The sequence below is a fragment of the Eubalaena glacialis genome, chromosome 16 (assembly GCF_028564815.1).
Source record: "Eubalaena glacialis isolate mEubGla1 chromosome 16, mEubGla1.1.hap2.+ XY, whole genome shotgun sequence".
In the NCBI taxonomy this organism is placed as follows: domain Eukaryota; kingdom Metazoa; phylum Chordata; class Mammalia; order Artiodactyla; family Balaenidae; genus Eubalaena; species Eubalaena glacialis.
Genome location: NC_083731.1, coordinates 23468884 through 23488874, shown reverse-complemented (window position 1 = coordinate 23488874; position 19991 = coordinate 23468884).

The window sequence follows — 19991 nt, the reverse complement described above, 5'->3', positions numbered from 1 at the left end:
TAACCTACACCTGTGGGTTCCTACAATGTACCTATATTTTCTTTCTAGGACATTATTTGTATGTATGTACATATGTATGTATGTATTTGCCCCAAATGATATATATCCAACCTCACAAACAAAACATTTTGAGGAAAAATTTTATAAATAAATTTTTTACTTGCATATCAAGTGACCCTTGATATATATCCTTCATATATCAAATTACCATATCAAGTGAAAGAAGTGTCTCCTGTTGACATATATTTAGCCTCTACTTGAAAAATTCGCCAACATTTCCTACCTAATGAACCCAGACCATGAAGAATATTTTAGGTTAAAGAGTGTCAACTTTAAATATTCAAACATTTTCTGGGAAAAATAGCTTTGGAATTATGATGATTCAGTTGAAAAAGTTACATTGTATTAAAATTCAGCCCAAAACATTACTTACCAAAAGGTTACTTAGTCAACAATTAGCACATCTGAGCAGTTTGGGAAAGAACTATTATTGAAAAATAATTTTGTATCAGAGTTAGGAGTAAAGAGATTGCAAGTATGTCTTCATTGCTATCTGAGTATATTACCTAATTTCCCTTCCTTCTTCCCTCTCTCCCTCCCTCTCTCTCTCTCTTTCCCTTTCTTTCTTTTTTCATTCTTTCTTCCTTCCTTCCTTTCTTTTTTGTGGTATACATCTGTGGTTTGGTTTCTGACAAATTTTCGCATTTTTAATAAGAAAGACGATTTGCCTATGGAAATCTTACATTATATTTTCATTCTATGTACAATATATATAACATTAAAAGCAAAATTATTTAAAAAAATAGTCTTCACAATTGTTACTTTTCTTATAAATATAAAACCTGGGTGGCACCAAGAAAATTGTATTGCAAGCATTATTATAAACATCCCTTATTCTTTAGCAAAAGGATATAGAGTTCTCTGGTTTCTAAATCAGTCTCATCCCACCTGACCCCATTATAAACTCAGTGCAACAGATCTAAACATAAGGAACTGAAACATTTGCATTGGTTTGGAAAGAATATATACCCACATGGGGACAGAACAAGTGAGGTTTTTATAGTTCCAAATATGTTTTCTTATTGAATTTGCACCTGCTTAAAGCTCAGCCAAATTGTGGTACATGGGCCAGTTCTATTTTCCATTTTCTTTGTGAATTAAAAGTAAAATAAGTGTGCAGTTGAGCCTAGACAGCAGATGGTCTGCGATAGGTATAAACACATTGTACCATATGTCTGAATGGCACTTTCAGAAGTACTTGGAACTGCTAAAATATTTCATTGTCAATAGACATATGAATATACATACACTGCTACAATTAAAGATAAAGTGACTGATTCACGTCTTACCATTTGGGAGAAGAGTGGCTTAGGAATAGGTGTGTACTCCAAGTGGGAAACAGCAGTTTCCTTTGTTGACCCCTGATGGGATAGAGAAAAACAAAGCCAACATAAGGTGGTAAGTTTGTGGAGAATTTTGTACATTTAATAGCCATGAACAAGTAAGTATATGCAAGTGAGGCTCCCTCTGGCTTCAGAACTGTCTCTGGGGTAGCTGGATATCCTGGAAGAAAGCTGAAGGTACCCGAAGCCCTTCTTTTTTCCTCATATGATTAACATTATCTTTATCCCATTCCCAGATACTTTCCTTTCTTCATTGCAAAATGGAAAAGTAAGCAACTTTTAAAGTGACAAAGTTTAGCTAGATATTTTTACAGAGGGGAAAAACTGAAGTTCAGAAATGTTACTTGCCTTGACTTATAGGACATATCATGGCAGCCAACAGCTGATCCAGGTTTTGAAGCCCATATTCAGAATGTCACATATGCTGTGCCTGCTCTTTCTAAAGATACATAATATATAGCTTACCTCTATATTAAGGAGTGTTTTATTTTTTCTTCTTTTAGATGATAAGTGAATGCATAGGTACGGATTTCTTCCTTCTTTTTTTTGTTTTTGTAATTTTACCCCTGGGTGAGTCTAACCAAGGAAATAGCTTCAGATGTCACCTCTATGCAATCATCACTCATTTAAGATCCAGACCCAAATCTACAACTAACAGTTATACATTCACGTATGAATGTTCCATCACGGATGTCCCTAAGCCAACAGGAAAACAGTGCATTTTACTACCACAGTATCCTGGTCAGCCTTATGCCAATCTAGGTTTCCATGGTATAGATTTTGGCCCTAATATGTGCACAAATCATGAATAAAACTTTAGTCATCTTTGTCACTTACCTCTTCGCCAACTGCCTATTCAATTTATGGATAGTTTTGTCACAGGCAAAGCCCACTGGTGTCCCGGGAAAAAATAAGATGTAATCCAGGTGATAAGTTCTAACCTCTTCCTTTGGGCTTAGTCTAGTTTCACTCACCCATAGTGGGTTGTGTGCAAAGGCCTTGCACCTAACACGCTGAGTTAGAGTTTCCAGCGCAGAACCGCTGTGCCTGACACACCAGCACCGTGCGCCCTGCGAAGCGCTGTGCACGACACCTCAATTCAACATGGCGATGGCGGGCCGTGTGCAAAGACGCTGCGCCCGGCACCTCAGTCTGGGGCGCAGTGAGCAGCACGCCTGCGCCCCACAGGCGAGAACTCCACCCCCTCCCCGCTGACAGAAACCCTGCAAAGCAGCCCTGCCCACAGCCTTTTGAGGAGTGCATGTGCTCTAGAGCAGGAGCTTGCACTTCTCCATTCTTTGATAAAGAATAAAGCTTCCCTTTGCCTCTGAACCAAACTCGGTCTCATTCTATTGGCTCAGAGGACACCTGGCAGGAGCACCCTTGTTGGGGATCCACTCGAAAGGCTGGATAACAGTTCCTTCTGGTGTTATTGTAATGGCTATCTAATGTTCATTTTCCTTAGCACTTCCAGTCCTAGTTTGCGGCCTTGACCTAAACTTTCTACTCTATCATATTAAATACCTAATTAATCCCCTAAATGTTTAATGCTATTTTTACATACTGTTTGTGTTTTCGCAATGGTGCTTTTGCTGATTTAAATTTTGTCTCCATATTACATAACACAAATTTTAAAATATACTTTAAAATGTGAAAAGTACAAGAGAATGTAAGTAAATGGCTACTGTATATTTCTTCAGACATTTTAAAAATATTTGGGGGGGACTCCAGTTCAAGAGGGGTGACATAGGAAGATCCTGGGCTCCCCTCTTCCCAGGGACACACCAAATCTGCAGCTAAATATGGAACAACTCCCTCTGAAAAAAAAAAAAAAAAAAAAAACACCTAAAAATCATCTAAGCAACTCCTACATGAGGGACCAATGAGAGAAGGCCCCTTATCAAAGTGGGTAGGAGAGGCTGGTACACAATCTCTCCATAAACCCCATCCTTGGCACTGAGACCCACAATCAGGAGGGGACTCCAAACTCAAAGTTTGTCCCTGAGGAGTGAAAGCTTTGAACCCCACATCGGACACCCCAGCTTTTCAGACCTGTTTCTGAGAGATGAGCTCCCAAAAGGTAGCTTTGAAATCCAAAGGGGCAGGCTCAAGTCCACAAGACCACAGGCTGTAATAATCTGAGAAAGGGCTCTTAAAGGGCTTGCAGGGTCAGTCTCTACGGCTTTAGCACTCAGCTTGGAGGCAATAGATGGAGAGGCTTATTTGGTAATCTTAAAACATTGGCCTGAGAGGGAGGCAAATAATTTAACACACGTTAGGAGGCTGGAAGGCAACACCTTCACGGTCTTCCTCTGCCTCACTACAGCTCTCTGATATCTCCCAGAAAGAAACTCATACACTAATCTGGAGTCCCAGTTTTTGCAACTGACACCTGGGCATCAACTTCAGACCTCCAAATTGCCTAGCTCTGGTGGCCAGCCTGGTTTATGCTTGTAGTCCCACAGGACTGTATATATTTGTACACTTTAAAAGCTGCTGCCTGAGCATCGCTTCCAATCATGTTGAATCTAGGTACTGAATGAGATCTCTTCTGGAACACTGAAAGTTCTTGGCACACCCTCAACTACTGGGGTCCATTAAAAATAAAATAGGCTGCTGGTACAATCACAAAGGTTTGAGAGACAACCAAGAGCTAGGCCAGGGTTGAATGATAAAGTTCATCTCCTGTGTAAGGCCACTCCTTCAAGACTAAGAGAGGTAGCTCTTTTACCTAATATATAAAAAATAACATAGAGAGTCAAGCAAAGTGAAGAAACAAACAAATATGTTCTAAACAAAAGAACAATATAAAACCTTAAACTGGGGCTTCCCCGGTGGCGCAGTGGTTGAGAATCTGCCTGCCAGTGCAGGGGACACGGGTTCGAGCCCTGGTCTGGGAGGATCCCACATGCCGCAGAGCAACTGGGCCCGTGAGCCACAACTACTGAGCCTGCGCGTCTGGAGCCCGTGCTCCGCAACAAGAGAGGCCGCGATAATGAGAGGCCCGCGCACCGCGATGAAGAGTGGCCCCCACTTGCCGCAACTAGAGAAAGCCCTCGCGCAGAAACGAAGACCCAACACAGCCATAAATAAATAAATTAAATAAATAAATAAACCCCAAAAAAAGTTAAAAAAAAAAAAGATCCCGCGTGCTGCAACTAAGACCCAGCGCAGCCAAATAAATAGATAAATAAATACTAAAAAAAATACAAACCTTAAACTATTGTTTTTGTATCATGCAATAAATATATATTCTGTGACTACCTTAATTCAATTAAGATTATACCCTTAGAGATAATTACATTATATAATATGACCCACATAACCTAGAAATATTGAAAAAATAAAGTTAGGTATGTCACAAATGCATAAAATGTATGTCAATGCCTTTCTATCCTTATATAAGCATACCGTGAGTAATATTTAATACAAAATTAACAATGTGTTTTCTTACTGTCTTATAACTTTGCTTTCAAAGAATTACATTACCGTAGAATAGGTCTCTCTCTAATAGTCTGAGAAACTGCATATCAGCCTATCATCACAGGTAAATGATTTTTTAAACAAATGTAACAATGTTCCCAATACTGTATTATGAATATGACTGTAATACTATATACCATAAAAATTTTATAATGATTCATTCATTAGTGTATAGGCTAGGCTACCATGAAGCAATCCTACAGATTACACTAGACTACCATAAAGAAATCATGTTGCTGCTTCTTCATTATCAATATATGAATTGTTTTACCTGTAAAAATATTTTTTCATGTTATCTTTTTTTAAAATTTTAATGTCTAGTAGTGATACATATATCATCTACAGTGTTTTGTATCATATAAAACAATATTGATATAGGTACTGACAGACAACTCATAAACAGATGATGTAAACTTACAGTATGCATAAATATAGTACAGTACTGTAAATATTTTTTCTTCCTTATGATTTGCTTAATAACATTTTTCTTTTCTTTACTTTATTGTAAGAATAAAATACAAAATATATGTTAACTGTTTATATTATAGGTAAGAATTCAAGTCAACAGTAGGCTATTAGTAGTTAAGTTTTTGGGGAGTCAAAAATTATACATGGATTTTTGACTGTGCAGGGGGAAAAGGTCAATGCCCCTAACCCCTGTGTTGTTCAAGTGTCAACCATACTTGAGAGATAATATAGTATTACTTTTTTTTTCCACTGTGTAAAAAATACTTCACCAGTGGTGCCTTGGGCCATGGCTGGGCAGCTTCAACCAGACCACCCTTCTATAGATGTCTTCTATAACAAGTATACAAACATCCAAATCAGGAAATTAAACATCAATACACTTCTAGTGACAAACCACAAACTCCATTTAAGTTTCACCAGTTGTCCCAATCATGGTCTCTATAGCAAAGGATCCAATATTACATCACACATTTCATTTACTTGTCGACTCTCTCTAATCACATTCAATGGAATGCTTTTGTAGTCTTTTCATTACTTTCATGATCTGGATTTTTTTAAAGTACTATGCTACAGGTAGTTATTTTATTGAATGCTACATCAGTTTTTGTTTGACTGATATTCATCATGATTACTTTTTTTTAGCTCTTTTAACAGGGATATTGAAGATACAATGTATATTCTTTTTATTCCATCATGTCAGTTGGTACATGATAAAAAATTGCCCTATTGTGGGTCATGTTAACTTTGATCACCAAATTATAGCAATATCTGTCAGGTATCTTCATTCTCTTTGTCTTTTTAAATTATGAGTATTTTGTGAGGACATACTTTGTGACTAAAATTATACTTTGTATAAAATTGTGTAAATTTATACTTTGTGTGAAAATTTTTCTCTGTTTCACATTTTTACCCATTACTTTTCATATTCATTGATAGTTGTCTATACCAGCTTTTGCCAGGAGGGTTACCAAATGGTGATTTTCTAATTCCATAACTTCTTCTCCATTTGTTAATTGGCATTTAATTGTAAAGATGAGTTTTTTCTTCTCCATATTTACATATTTATTCATTTATTTATATTGGTATGGACTTATGAATTCTTATTTAATCAATGAGCAACAATCTGTTACAATCTTTCTGTGTGTGTTTGCTTTTAGTTGTCTCATATTTGTCCAGTGGGAGCCTCTTAAAATTAGAACTCCTGACCTTTCAGGATGTCTCTCTCATTCTTTGAGAATTTGCTTATTTTCTCTTTTTTTTCTTATTTTATTTTATTGAGGTTTTTTTTTTTGAGTTTTTGAATTTTATTTTATTTATTTTTTATACAGCAGGTTCTTATTAGTTATCTATTTTATACATATTAGTGTATCCATGTCAATTCCAATCTCCCAATTCATCCCACCACCACCCCACCCCCGCTGGCCACTTTCCCCTCTTGGTGTCCATACGTTTGTTCTCTACGTCTGTGTCTCTATTTCTGCCCTGCAAAATGGTTCATCTGTACCATTTTTCTAGGTTCCACATATATGTGTTAATATACGATATTTGTTTTTCTCTTTCTGACTTACTTCACTCTGTATGACAGTCTCTAGATACATCCACGTCTCTACAAATGACCCAATTTGTTCCTCTTTATGGCTGAGTAATATTCCATTGTATATATGTACCACATCTTCTTTATCCATTCGTCTATCAATGGGCATTTAGGTTGCTTCCATGACCTGGCTATTGTAAATAGTGCTGCAATGAACATTGGGGTGTATGTGTCTTTTTGAATTATGGGTTTTCTCTGGGTATATGCCCAGTAGTGGGATTGCTGGGTCATATGGTAATTCTATTTTTAGTTTTTTAAGGAACCTCCATACTGTTCTCCATAGTGGCTATATCAATTTACATTCCCACCAGCAGTGCAAGAGGGTTCCCTTTTCTCCACACCCTCTCCAGCATTTGTTTTTTATAGATTTTCTGATGATGCTCATTCTAACTGGTGTGAGGTGATACCTCATTGTAGTTTTGATTTGCATTTCTCTAATAATTAGTGATGTTGAGCAGCTTCTCATGTGCTTCTTGGCCATCTGTATGTCTTCTTTGGAGAAATGTCTATTTAGGTCTTCTGCCCATTTTTGGATTGGGTTGTTTGTTTTTTTAATATTGAGCTGCATGAGCTGCAGCTCAATATTAAAACTGATATATTTTGGAGAGAGAATTTGTTTATTTTCTGACAGAGCAAAATATTCCAGGTTCATTTTATTCTTTGTTTTGTCCAGATTTGTATTGGTCATTTTTTCAAAGAATCTGTATTCCTTGCGGTGGAGAAAGATATTTGGAAATATTTCTAAATATTTAGGAATGCAAGATCTGAGTACTAGATTTGCTCATTGTTACAGGGGTGTCACTGCTTCCAGGATTTTTCAGAGAATAGATCCCAAAATACATGAATGTTTATACATGCATAAACACACACGCACATACTCCACACAAGCACACGTTTCTTTCTATACCTATCTCTATATTGAAAATTATTAGTTTACACCAAAAACTCCTTTTTTATTCTGACACCAATTATTATAGTTCATGTTGCCTTTGACTCTTTCCCTCCTTATAACTCCCTTTTCTGACAGTGAGAAACCTCATTTCATTTTAGTTAAAAATCACTACGTTTTGGCTCAATCCCTCCCTATATCACAATCCACAAGGCTATTCTTCACTCATACCTAACAGTCATGCTTCTGTTTACTGGACTGTCTGTTACATTGCTGAGACCTCAAACATAGCTGGGCCACGGGCTTGCAGCTCTAAACCAGAAGGCCACCTTCAAAAAATACATTGTGAAACAAGTGCGGCTATAATGGCTTTTTGCTTCACTTTTTTTTTGTACCTATTACTTTTGTCCCTAATGTTTGCTTCATCTTTAGTGTGATGGAGATACTTGTATAGATGGAGATAGATAAATTGCTAACAAAGAAGGAAAGGGCCATCATCAGCAAGACATAGTATATGCTGTAGGATGTTGGGATATGTTCATTTATTTATTGAGCTAATATATATAATATTATAAATATATTTTATACATGAAATATAGTATATAATTATATAAACATACATATGCCTGTCTATAAGCATATATTTATGTGTGTGTATATATTTTATATAGAAACGTATATATACATATACACACATAGAGCAAGAAAGGGAGAAGGAGAGTCAGAGAGACAGAGAGAGACATATGGACCATCTTCTATTTGCCAGGATCTATGTTAAGGCTTATAAAAGAATACATATCTTGCCTACAATCAAAAAGCTAAAGAGCAGGGAAATGAATATGAAAAAGAATATATTTATATGTGTGTGTCTGTATAACTGAATCACTTTGTTGTGCACCTGAAACTAGCACAACATTGTAAATTAACTATACTTCAATGAAAAAAAAGAAAGTTGAAGATTAAAAAAAAAAGCAAATGTGTGCCTATTAAAATAGTTTTTTCAATCAAAAAAAAAAGCTAAAGAGCAATCTACTTAGATTCAATATAGATGTCATACTCTTAACACTACTCTATAAAGTTTGAAAATTTATATATTTATTATAATATTTTAATATTTATTTTATAATATTTTTCTCTAATAGTTTTATAATATTCATACAATATCATGTATATTATAATATTTATATCTTATTGTGCCTAAATTAAATTCAGGGATCACTTTAAAACTGCATACAAAATTACTTCACTATCCAAAATATATTTGATTTTTTTTATGTGTTTGGTAAAAAAGGGATAAATAGAGGAACAGAATTATTGCCTATTGTTGAGACAAAGTAAAATAATAATGATAATGGTAATGATGATGATAATAATAAAAACTTTATACAGGTTCTCTATAGAAATTAATTGAATTGACTACAGTTATCTTGAGAAGAGATCTACTGAGCACCTTTGTGTAAGAACACATAAGAATAGCTTATTGCCTTCCTGATTGTTCATTTCCTCTTTGAATAGGCAGAAAATTGTTATCAATACAGAACTCTGTCTATGAAGATAATTTTAATCACCAGTCACACATATAGTTTGTAAATTACCCTGAAGTACAATTCCACAGTACATAAGAATTTAATAGAACTCACAAAGGCAGGTCCTTAGTGTCAGCTAAAATACAATACTTTCAGATGAAATTACTTTCTAAGCCATAGTTGAGGAAAGGCTAAGCAATTTTCTACAAACAATTATTATTGACTACTCTGACGGTAGCATGATGTTAAAAAGAAATTTATTACTCTGTTTTAGGTTTCTGAATTTTCAGTTTATAGTCTAACATCATGTCTATATCTGATTTCTATTAAGCTGGGAGATGAAGGAGACTGTATGTTTTCAGAGGCATTAAATAGGAGTTTAGATTTTGTTGTTAATTAAGGCTTGACATATTACAATACGTATACTAAGAAAGGCAATTTATTTAGAATGCTTACTGTGTTTTTCTGTATTGTTTTTTAATTTGGGGGGATTATTTTTTTTATTATTGATCTGATGTAATTATGTAGTTCCCATGTTAATTAAACTATAATGCCGTAAAATAACTAGATATCATAGTCTATCATGCTCACAGAATTTTGAAATTTTCAGATTGAAGACTGAACAGTGATCTAGAAATTTGTCACAGTTTATATGTTATCTTTTACAAATATAGCTTTTATTTGCAAGGTATGTAATAAAATGTAATAATAACCAGAAACAAATAGATGAGTAGCATTTGTTGATTGTTTATAATGTGTGAGGTACTGTTCTAGCCCTTTTCATAAACATTTTGCTCATTTTGTAGAAAAGGAATCTCAGGCTTATCTAAGGTCACATAAAGTGGGGCTGAGGTTCAGAAAGGATCTGTCAACATGATTAAACATTACTCAATACCTAGTTGTTTAGCATTAAGTAAAGGAATATTTTTATATAATATAGTTTTTGCTCAGGATAATGCTTTTATGTTTTATTTATGTTTTTCTAGTTAGAAATTAACTTTCTAATTTTCTTTATTCCACTTACGAGGACTTATTTTGGTTAACTATATGTATTATCTGTTGCTGTTGTGAATTACTACCACAAACTTAGTGGCTTAAAAGAACTCAAATTTATTAATATTTTCTTTTATCTTTATCTTATAGTTCTGGAGGACAAAAATCTTAAATGGTTTTCACTGGGCTAAAATCTAGGACTTCCTTTGAAAGGCTCCAGGAGAGAGTCTGTTACCTTGCTTTTTCCAGGTTCTAGAGGCTGACTGTAATCCTTGGTTTGTGGTCACTTCTTCTATCTGCAAGCCAGCAGTTATGACATTTCGATCTCTGCTTCCTCTGCTTCCATTTTTCCATCTTCTCTGACTTTGACCTTCCTGCTTCCATCTTATTAGGATCCTATAATTACACTGAACTTGCCTGAATGATTCAGTATAATTTCCCTATTTCAAGATCCTTAATTTATCTGTAAAGTCCTTCATTTGTAACAGCAGGAGGGCAACACGTGATATCACTGCAATGTGTCAACTCAAAGTACATGATACAAATCTGTATCTACAGATACAATGTAGATTGTATCTACAATGGAGCGATATACTTTCTAAATGTTCAAAGATTACATTTTAAAATGTGAGTCAAACAAATAAATCATAATAAGTGTATTCTTTTCCAAAGAGTCACAGAAAAATAACTTTCTTATCTTTGAATTTTTGTTTGTTCTTTTAGAACTTAGTAATAAAATTTTCTTCTGAGGAAAAATTGAAGGTTTTGAGAATCATCACAACATATGCCAAATTCCCCAAAGAACACAGAACCAATGATTCAAGGAAGATTGTGAGAGGTAGTTGTTGAAGGATTATTTAAAAGAAGCCCTGCGTTTTATGTTCTGTGTCCATCCCTATTCAGAGAAGTAAGATGGCCGAAGATTTTTACTATTTTTGGTATTAAGTATGTATCTATTGAGGAGATGGGTGCATATAGCTAATATACACACATAGGGCCCTATAATAAAATCTAATTTCATGGGAAGAATAAATTAGATAAGGTTATCCTATATCCATAGTTATTACATTTCTCATTGTGAATAGTTAAACTTGAATTCTGGTTTATAGATAAATTATTTCTGAGGTTGCTGGTGTGAGGTCATGCATAGGTAATATAGTCATTCTCAATGTATCTTGAAATTAACTTTTTTAAGCCTACAACCCTTAAAGCTAGACTTTACAAATTTGTGAATTCATGATGTTAATACTTAGAATGTTAGCTAGAGATGACTTCTCCTAACATCATATTTATTTTACCAGATACCATTTATCAAAAATCTATAACCTTGCCCTTTGCTCAAGCTGGTCTCAGGAGTGGGCAAGCAACTAAGAAGATTGTCAACCAAGTATAGAACAGAAAAGATTTATCCCACAGCCACTGGAGAAGAAGAAGAAAATGTTAAAAAGAACAGATATAAGGACATACTGCCATTTGATCACAGCCGAGTTAAATTGACTTTAAAGACTCCTTCTCAAGATTCAGACTATATCAATGCAAATTATATTAAGGGTGTTTATGGGCCAAAAGCATATGTGGCAACCCAAGGACCTTTAGCAAATACGGTAATAGATTTTTGGAGGATGATATGGGAGTACAATGCTGTAATCATTGTAATGGCCTGTCGTGAACTGGAGATGGGAAGGAAAAAATGTGAGCACTACTGGCCTTTGTATGGAGAAGACCCTATAACATTTTGCACCATTTAAAATTTCTTATGAAGCTGAACAAACAAGAACACACTACTTCATTAGGACACTCTTACTTGAATTTCAAGATGAATCTCATAGGCTATATCAGTTTCATTATGTGAACTGGCCAGACCATGATGTTCCCTCATCATTTGATTGTATTCTGGACTTGATAAGCTTAATGAGGAAATACCAAGAACATGAAGATGTGCCTATTTGTATTCATTGCAGTACAGGCTGTGGAAGAACAAGTGCCATTTGTGCCACAGATTATATGTGGAATTTAATGTTTTTAACTTAATACAATGTTTAAAACATTTTTTAATGCCATTGCCTGTGTCAATTTTTAACTGAAGTATGATTGACTTACAATATTATATTAGTTTCAGGTGTACAACATAGTGATCCAATATTTTTATACATTACAAAATTATCACCATGATAAGTCTAGTTACCATCTGTAATCATACAAAGTTATTATAATATTATTGAACTATATTCCCTGTGCTGTACATGACATCCCTGTGACTCATTTGTAACTGGAAGTTTGTACCTCTTAATTTCCACCTATTTCACTCATCTCCCCACCCCTGTTCCCTCTGGCAGATTCTGTTCTATGAATCTGTTTCTGTTTTGTTAGGTTTGTTCATTTGTTTTGTTTTTTAGATTCCACATATAAGTGAAATCGTACAGTATCTGTTTTTCTCTGTCTGACTTAGCATAATACACTCTAGTTCCATTCATGTTGTTGCAAATGGCAAATTTTCATTCTTTTTCACGGCCGAGTAATATATATTCATCATATGTATACGCCACATCTTCTTTATCCATTTGTCTATTAATGGGCACATAATTAAACTAAAAAGAGACAATTTTGTGCTAAATGAGAAGGAAAGCAATAAAAATAATGCAATTAGCAATCTGAAGCTTTTGAGAGAAATTCAAGTGAAGAATGACATCTTAAGTATATTTAGTCTTAAATTGTGGTCTGATTATAATATTTTTGTTGAAGTACATTTTTGGTGGTCTTGATTGCAATCTGTGAAGTCATTCAATTTTAATCCTAAATATAGAATTAAATTTAATTAAATCACTGTTGTGTTAGTTTTGGAAAAGTTTTTGCTGTTTTTGTTTTCTTGCACAGATGTCTCCTAATTGCCTGCTTTTAGTGACATTATTTTAGATATCAAAAATTCACATTCACATTTAACAGCTTTCTAAATAATCAGATGTGAATTAATTTCAGTTTTTTAATACTCTATTCTCCAATTTTGGCTCTTTGTTACACAGCTCTTAAAGGCCAGAAGCTCATATTTTCAATTCTGGCAGATGGAGAATTTGCGAAAACTTTAACAAAAATGTTGGCACATATCCATTCAATATATTATGCTAAAAGTAGCTCTAGTTTTGAATATAAACTGTATTTTCTTAACAGATTTGCTGTTTCCCCTGCTCTTTGTCTTTAAGGTGCACAAAGCTTGTATGATATGCAAATGACCAATTAGATTGTGAACAATTTAATCAGTGAAAAGCAGCTATGCTTGGGTAGCTCAAGAAGATATGTCTCAGTGTTTTAAACTACAACAAATCTGGGTTTTGTTGAGTTAGTGGGCGAAGGGAATTCCAAAGATTCCAGCCATTTTTCCTGGCCTATGTACTATAATCATGATTTAATGTAATAGTATTTGTTGCCTTATGTATTGCGTTGCTCCTATGTTGGGTGCATGTATATTTATAACTGTTATATCTTCTTCTTGGATTGATCCTTTGATCATTATGTAGTGTCCTTCCTTGTCTCTTGTAACATTCTTTATTTTAAAGTCTATTTTATCTGATATGAGTATTGCTACTCCAGCTTTCTTTTGATTTCCTTTTGCATGGAATATCTTTTCCATCTCCTCACTTTCAGTCTGTATGTGTCCGTAGGTCTGAAGCGGGTCTCTTGTAGATAGCCTATATATCGGTCTTGTTTTTGTATCCTTTCAGCGAGCCTGTGTCTTTTGGTTGGAGCATTTAATCCATTCATATTTAAGGTAATTATCGATATGTAAGTTCCTATTACCATTTTCTTCATTGTTTTGGGTTTGTTTTTGGAGGTCCTTTTCTTCTTTTGTGTTTCTCACTTAGAGAAGTTCCTTTAGCATTTGTTGTAGAGCTGGTTTGGTGGCGCTGAATTCTCTTAGCTTTTGCTTGTCTGTAAAGCTTTTGATTTCTCTGTCGAATCTGAATGAGATCCTTGCTGGGTAGAGTAATCTTGGTTGTAGGTTCTTCCCTTTCATCACTTTAAATACATCATGCCACTCCCTTCTGGCTTGTAGAGTTTTTGCCGAGAAATCAGCTGTTAACCTTATGGGAGTTCCCTTGTACGTTGTCATTTTTCTCTTGTTGCTTTCAATAATTTTTCTTTGTCTTTAATTTTTGCCATTTTGATTACTATGTGTCTTGGTGTGTTTCTCCTTGGGTTTATCCTGCCTGGGACTCTCTGCGCTTCCTGGATTTTGGTGGCTATTTCCTTTCTCATTTTAGGGAAATTTTTGACTATAATTTCTTCAAGTGTTTTCTTGGGTCCTTTCTCTCTTTCTTCTCCTTCTGGGACCTCTATAATGCAAATGTTGGTGCGTTTAATGTTGTTCCAGAGGTCTCTTAGGCTGTCTTCATTTCTTTTCATTCTTTTTTCTTTATTCTGTTCCATGGCAGTGAATTCCACCATTCTGTCTTCCAGGTCACTTATCCATTCTTCTGCCTCAGTTATTCTGCTATTGATTCCTTCTAGTGTAGTTTTCATTTCAGTTATTGTATTGTTCACCTCTGTTTGTTCTTTAACTCTTCTAGGTATTTGTTAAACATTTCTTGCATCTTCTTGATCTTTGACTCCATTCTTTTTCCGAAGTCCTGGATCATGGTCACTATCATTATTCTGAATTCTTTTTCTGGAAGGTTGCTTATCTCCACTTCATTTAGTTGTTTTTCTGGGGTTTTATCTTGTTCCTTCTTCTGGTACATAGTCCTCTGCCTTTTCACTTTGTCTGTCTTTCTGTGGATGTGGTTTTTGTTCCACAAGCTGCAGGATTATAGTTCTTCATGCTTCTGCTCTCTGTCCTCTGGTGGATGAGGCTATCTAAGAGGATCGTTTGTGCAAGCTTCCTGATGGGAGGGACTGGTGGTGGCTAGAGCTGGGCGTTGCTCTGGTGGCCAGAGCTCAGTTTAACTTTAATCTGCTTGTCTGCTGATGGGTGAGGCTGCATTCCCTGCCTGTTGATTGTTTGGCCTGAGGTGACCCAGCACTGTATGGTTCTTTGGTGGGGCTAATGGCGGACTCCAGGAGGGCTCATTCCAAGGAGTACTTTCCAGAACTTCTGCTGCCAGTGTCCTGTCCCTGTGGTGAGCCACAGCTCCCCTCTGCCTCTGCAGGAGACCCTCCAACACTAGCAGGTAGGTCTGGTTCAGTCTCCTATGGGGTCACTGCTCCTTCCCCCTGGGTCCTGATGTGCACAATACTTTGTGTGTGCCCTCCAAGAATGGGGTCTCTCTTTCCCACAGTCCTGTCGAAGTCCTGCAGTCAAATCCTGCTGGCCTTCAAAGTCTGATTCTCTGGGAATTCCTCCACCCATTGCTGGACCCCCAGGTTGGGAAGCCTGACGTGGGGCTCACAACCTTTACTCCAGTGGGTGGGCTTCTGTAGTATAATTGTTCTCCAGTTTGTGAGTCATCCCCCAGCGATTATGGGGTTTGATTTTATTGTGATTGTGCCCCTCCAACCATCTCATTGCAGTTTCTCCTTTGTCTTCGGAAATGGGGTGTCTTTTTTGGTGAGTTCCAATGTCTTCCTGTCAATGATTGTTCCACAGTTTGTTGTGATTCTGGTGCTCTCGCAAGAGGAAGTGAGCGCACGTCCTTCTACTCTGCCATCTTGAACTGAGAACTGTTTCAATTTTATATTTTCTGTTTTAATTATTTGGGTGTTTTAGATCCATTTCTTTTTATTAATAATATAAATTTCTATAATCTCTTGACATTACAGTGGCTTTACAATTAGTATCATTCTAGGCTATAAGTTACATGATAAAGGCACAACAACTGTCTTTTGTGCACTATTGTGTATCTACAAGTGGATAACAGCTGCTCAATTAGTAAGTGATTAATAATACTATATATATTATTCAGATATATATAATATACTAGGTATATATGTAATTAGGTGTATATTTTATCTGATATATATTAGATAAAATATATATATATATAAAGTTAATATTCCATGTCCATTTATTTGCTAATTCATACGTCAACCATTCATTATCCATTCATTCATTCATTTATATATATATGAATGAAAATGATTAAAAGAGAGAGTGTTTTCAGTTGCAGACCATTTCTTAGGAGAAAACCATCCTTTGAGACAGATAGAGAATGCATCTGCAAATTTAGATCAATCTCCTATTCTCTGCATCTGTTCAAAATCCACCTAAATCTTCAACTTTAGATTGCATATAAATTTAAGGCATTCATATTGATTTTAGAGGCTTCTGGGTGTGTATATAAGGTGTGTATATTGATTTGAGGGTACTCAGTTCACTGCCAGCAGCATTTGATTTCAAAGGCTAGGAGCTATTTTGCTTTGCACTTATCAAAATAAGAAATGGATTTCTTTTTAAGTTTCTATTATGTGTCCTTGAACTAAAAGACTTCAAGTTGTTTAGGCATCTACATTACTGATCAGTTCCACTTTCTTTATTAGGATAATTTTAGGAAGTGTGCTCTGTAGCTTATTCTTTAGAACACTGGCATTTTTTGTGCAATTTATTTGACAGCAAGGATTTCAACTTTATGATCAATTTTATCTCAAGTGGAAGTCAACACACAGGAGTAATAAAACTAAATCAACACATTAAATTTTTTATGGTTTAGCAGCATTTATCAAAAAAAAAATACTTAATAGTGACAAGATGCTCCTGTGGTGTAAGAGATACTTGCATGTACTTGATTTCCATTTCCTTCTTATATAATGAACTCCACATCTGCTTATATCTTTGATTCTTGGATATATTCTTCATATCTCAAGTCAAGATTTTCCTGGAGTTTGGATGATTTAATATCTTATAGCTAAGCCTGATGCCTTGCCAGAATACTGCCTCTAAGTTGTCAATAAAGCTGGACACTTCTAGTACTTAGATATCACAGGTAATAGAACTCCATTTATTATGTTGTCCTCAGGGATAATGTTATTATAAAGTGATGTAATGATCTCTTTAAAATATGTGAGTTTTATATGTTTGTTTTTAAAATGCAATCATCAGTTTAACACAAAATTTATTCAGTGACAGTAACATTAATTTTAATATTTATTTATAATTACAGGTAAATTAAAAAGAATTAAAAACAATGGTTGCTATATGCTTATAAAGAAAATTCTAAATTAATATTATTATTAAAATAAGTGTCTTTAAATATTTCTGTAATTTGAAGCTTGATATAAAAATATTTGTCCTGTACTTCCATAGTAACCTTGATGTTCAAATATTTTATTATTCACCTAACAAATGGAAACTATTAAGGAACTAAATGGAAACTAAATAAACTATTAATGTTTCTTTGTTAAATCATATTTAATGAGCAGACTTTATGGAATCTAAGAATGCTAGGGAAATCAGTTATGTTGGTAGCATGTTGTAATATATTGCATTCCAGATATGCTCATCAGACTATATAATACTTACAAAGTAATGCAAAATACAACTGACAAAACACACTATAATGGCATACTTTAAGTTAATGTTTATGAGAAATTGTAATGCTTCACTACCATCAGAATAAATATAATCATGAAGTTTAGGAACATTGATGTATTGACATTAATGTGCAACTTCCACATTTAGAGGAATAAATAACTTTTACAGTAGTTCTAAAATTCATACAAACATAGGCAATCTGAAAATAGAATAGTAAAACATTTTAAGGAAACAAAAACTCCAAAGAATTACAATCATCTTAAAAAAACCGTAAGGTACTTAAAGATGTTATTATTTTGAAAACATTTAGAATATTTGAGAGAGTCATTGAAAGAAGACAAAAAAATTCTCAACATCTACTTGATCATGAGTCAATAAAGCACCAGGAAATCTAGCTTTATTGTATGCTGTTTCCCACTAACAAAAGCACTTTGTAGGCTGGGAATGAGTTGTGGTGCGTTGGCTGCCTAAACAAATTGCAGAGGCAATAATCCGAGGTTCACCTTTGAAGATATTGGTGCTTTTTCTGAAGTTAAATGCAGTGAAGCCTATTACATTTGTGTCTTATTTACCAGCTTCAAATAGAGCTATGAAGCACTTTGTCCTCACTTTACGGGAAGCCCTAGAGACATTCTTTTGCTGCTAAATGATTTGTCTTTGACACATTGTTTGGTAAATTTCCACATACTACAATGAATGAAATAAGCGGGTTTTTGGCATGTGTTCAAAAGGAAAGAAAGCAATTGTACAGTGTGTTTTTTCCCCTAATTGGACAACAAGAAATGGCTTAAAACATAAATGTTATGTGTCTATTTGCCCCTGGGGATTTTGGGATTTAGAATGGAAAATTGGGATTAAAAAGTAAAACTCTGTGAGTCAAATGCAATTTTTAAAATAACGAATTTGCTTCACATTTGGTAAACAAAAGCTGAAATATGAAATGGTCTATATAACTGTGATAATTGTCTATAATACAATGTAGAGATAATAATATCTTTAAAATTGCACCATTTTAAAATAATATTTAATTGATTATTTTGAACCAGGATTGAAAGCACCCATTCCACTGCCCAAAAAACAAAATACCTCATTGGAAGTGTTGACATTGATTCCTAAGAGAACTAGTAAACCAAAGTTTGGAAAACAAAAACCACCTTTTATCAGTTGTTTTAGGGTTCATGAGGTACCAATAAAGTGTTAAAAGCATCAGAGTAAATTCCTTTCCACAGGAGCACATTAATGTATTTAAGAAATTGGTGAATTTTTAGATCAGAATTACCTGGCAGCAACTTCAAAGTCAACAGCTTCTTAAACACAACCCAGAGTAAATTATTCACTTCTTTTAAGTTGCAGAAATTCTTATTGGTTAAATAGCCATGCTCCTTGTTTAGAGAGCTTCTAGAGGGTTGAGATGTAAAGTACTACATTATATATTTCATTGCAACCTGTATCTCCAGAGAAGGTATTCAGGTACATCATTCTCTCCTTCTGTGCACTATCATTTATCTTCACTCATGATATTTCCAGAGTATTCCAAATTTGGGAGCCATGTTTTATTCATTTTTATATCCCTAATATTAACAAATATATGTTCTTTAATTATGTACTGAATGAACAAGTAAATGAATCCATTGAATGAATGATCAAAATTAAAATCTCTTTTATCTTTAGAATACAATGTAAAACACCTCAGGAATAATTGGTGCAGTAATTAGTACATTTACATTTGCTTCCCTTAATCCTTCAGACAACAGTAACAACAAAAATCCAACTGGGATCTGGTATCACAAAAAGTATATTTTGTGTTGAACGTGTTTATATTTCTACAGGCATTCAGTAATACTTACTAACTTAAAAAAATACTGACACCCATTCTGTTACTTCTGTGTTCCAAAAAATGAAAACCACTGACTTAGACAAGCCTCCTTATTTAGTAGCTGAAGCTATTAGGATCAAGAACGTTAAATCCCTTTGATTTTTTCACACAGGTAGTTAATGTCAGAGCCAGGAACTGGTCCCCAGCTTCCTGGAATCTAATCTGGTACATTATCTTTTAGAGTGCTCTACTTCCCTATTTGGACCATTCTTCTCAGTGAGAGCAAATACAAAGATGAAGAATGAATGGGACTCGGTGGGTTGGTTGTCAGAGTTTAGTGAATAACTCAGGGGTTCAAAG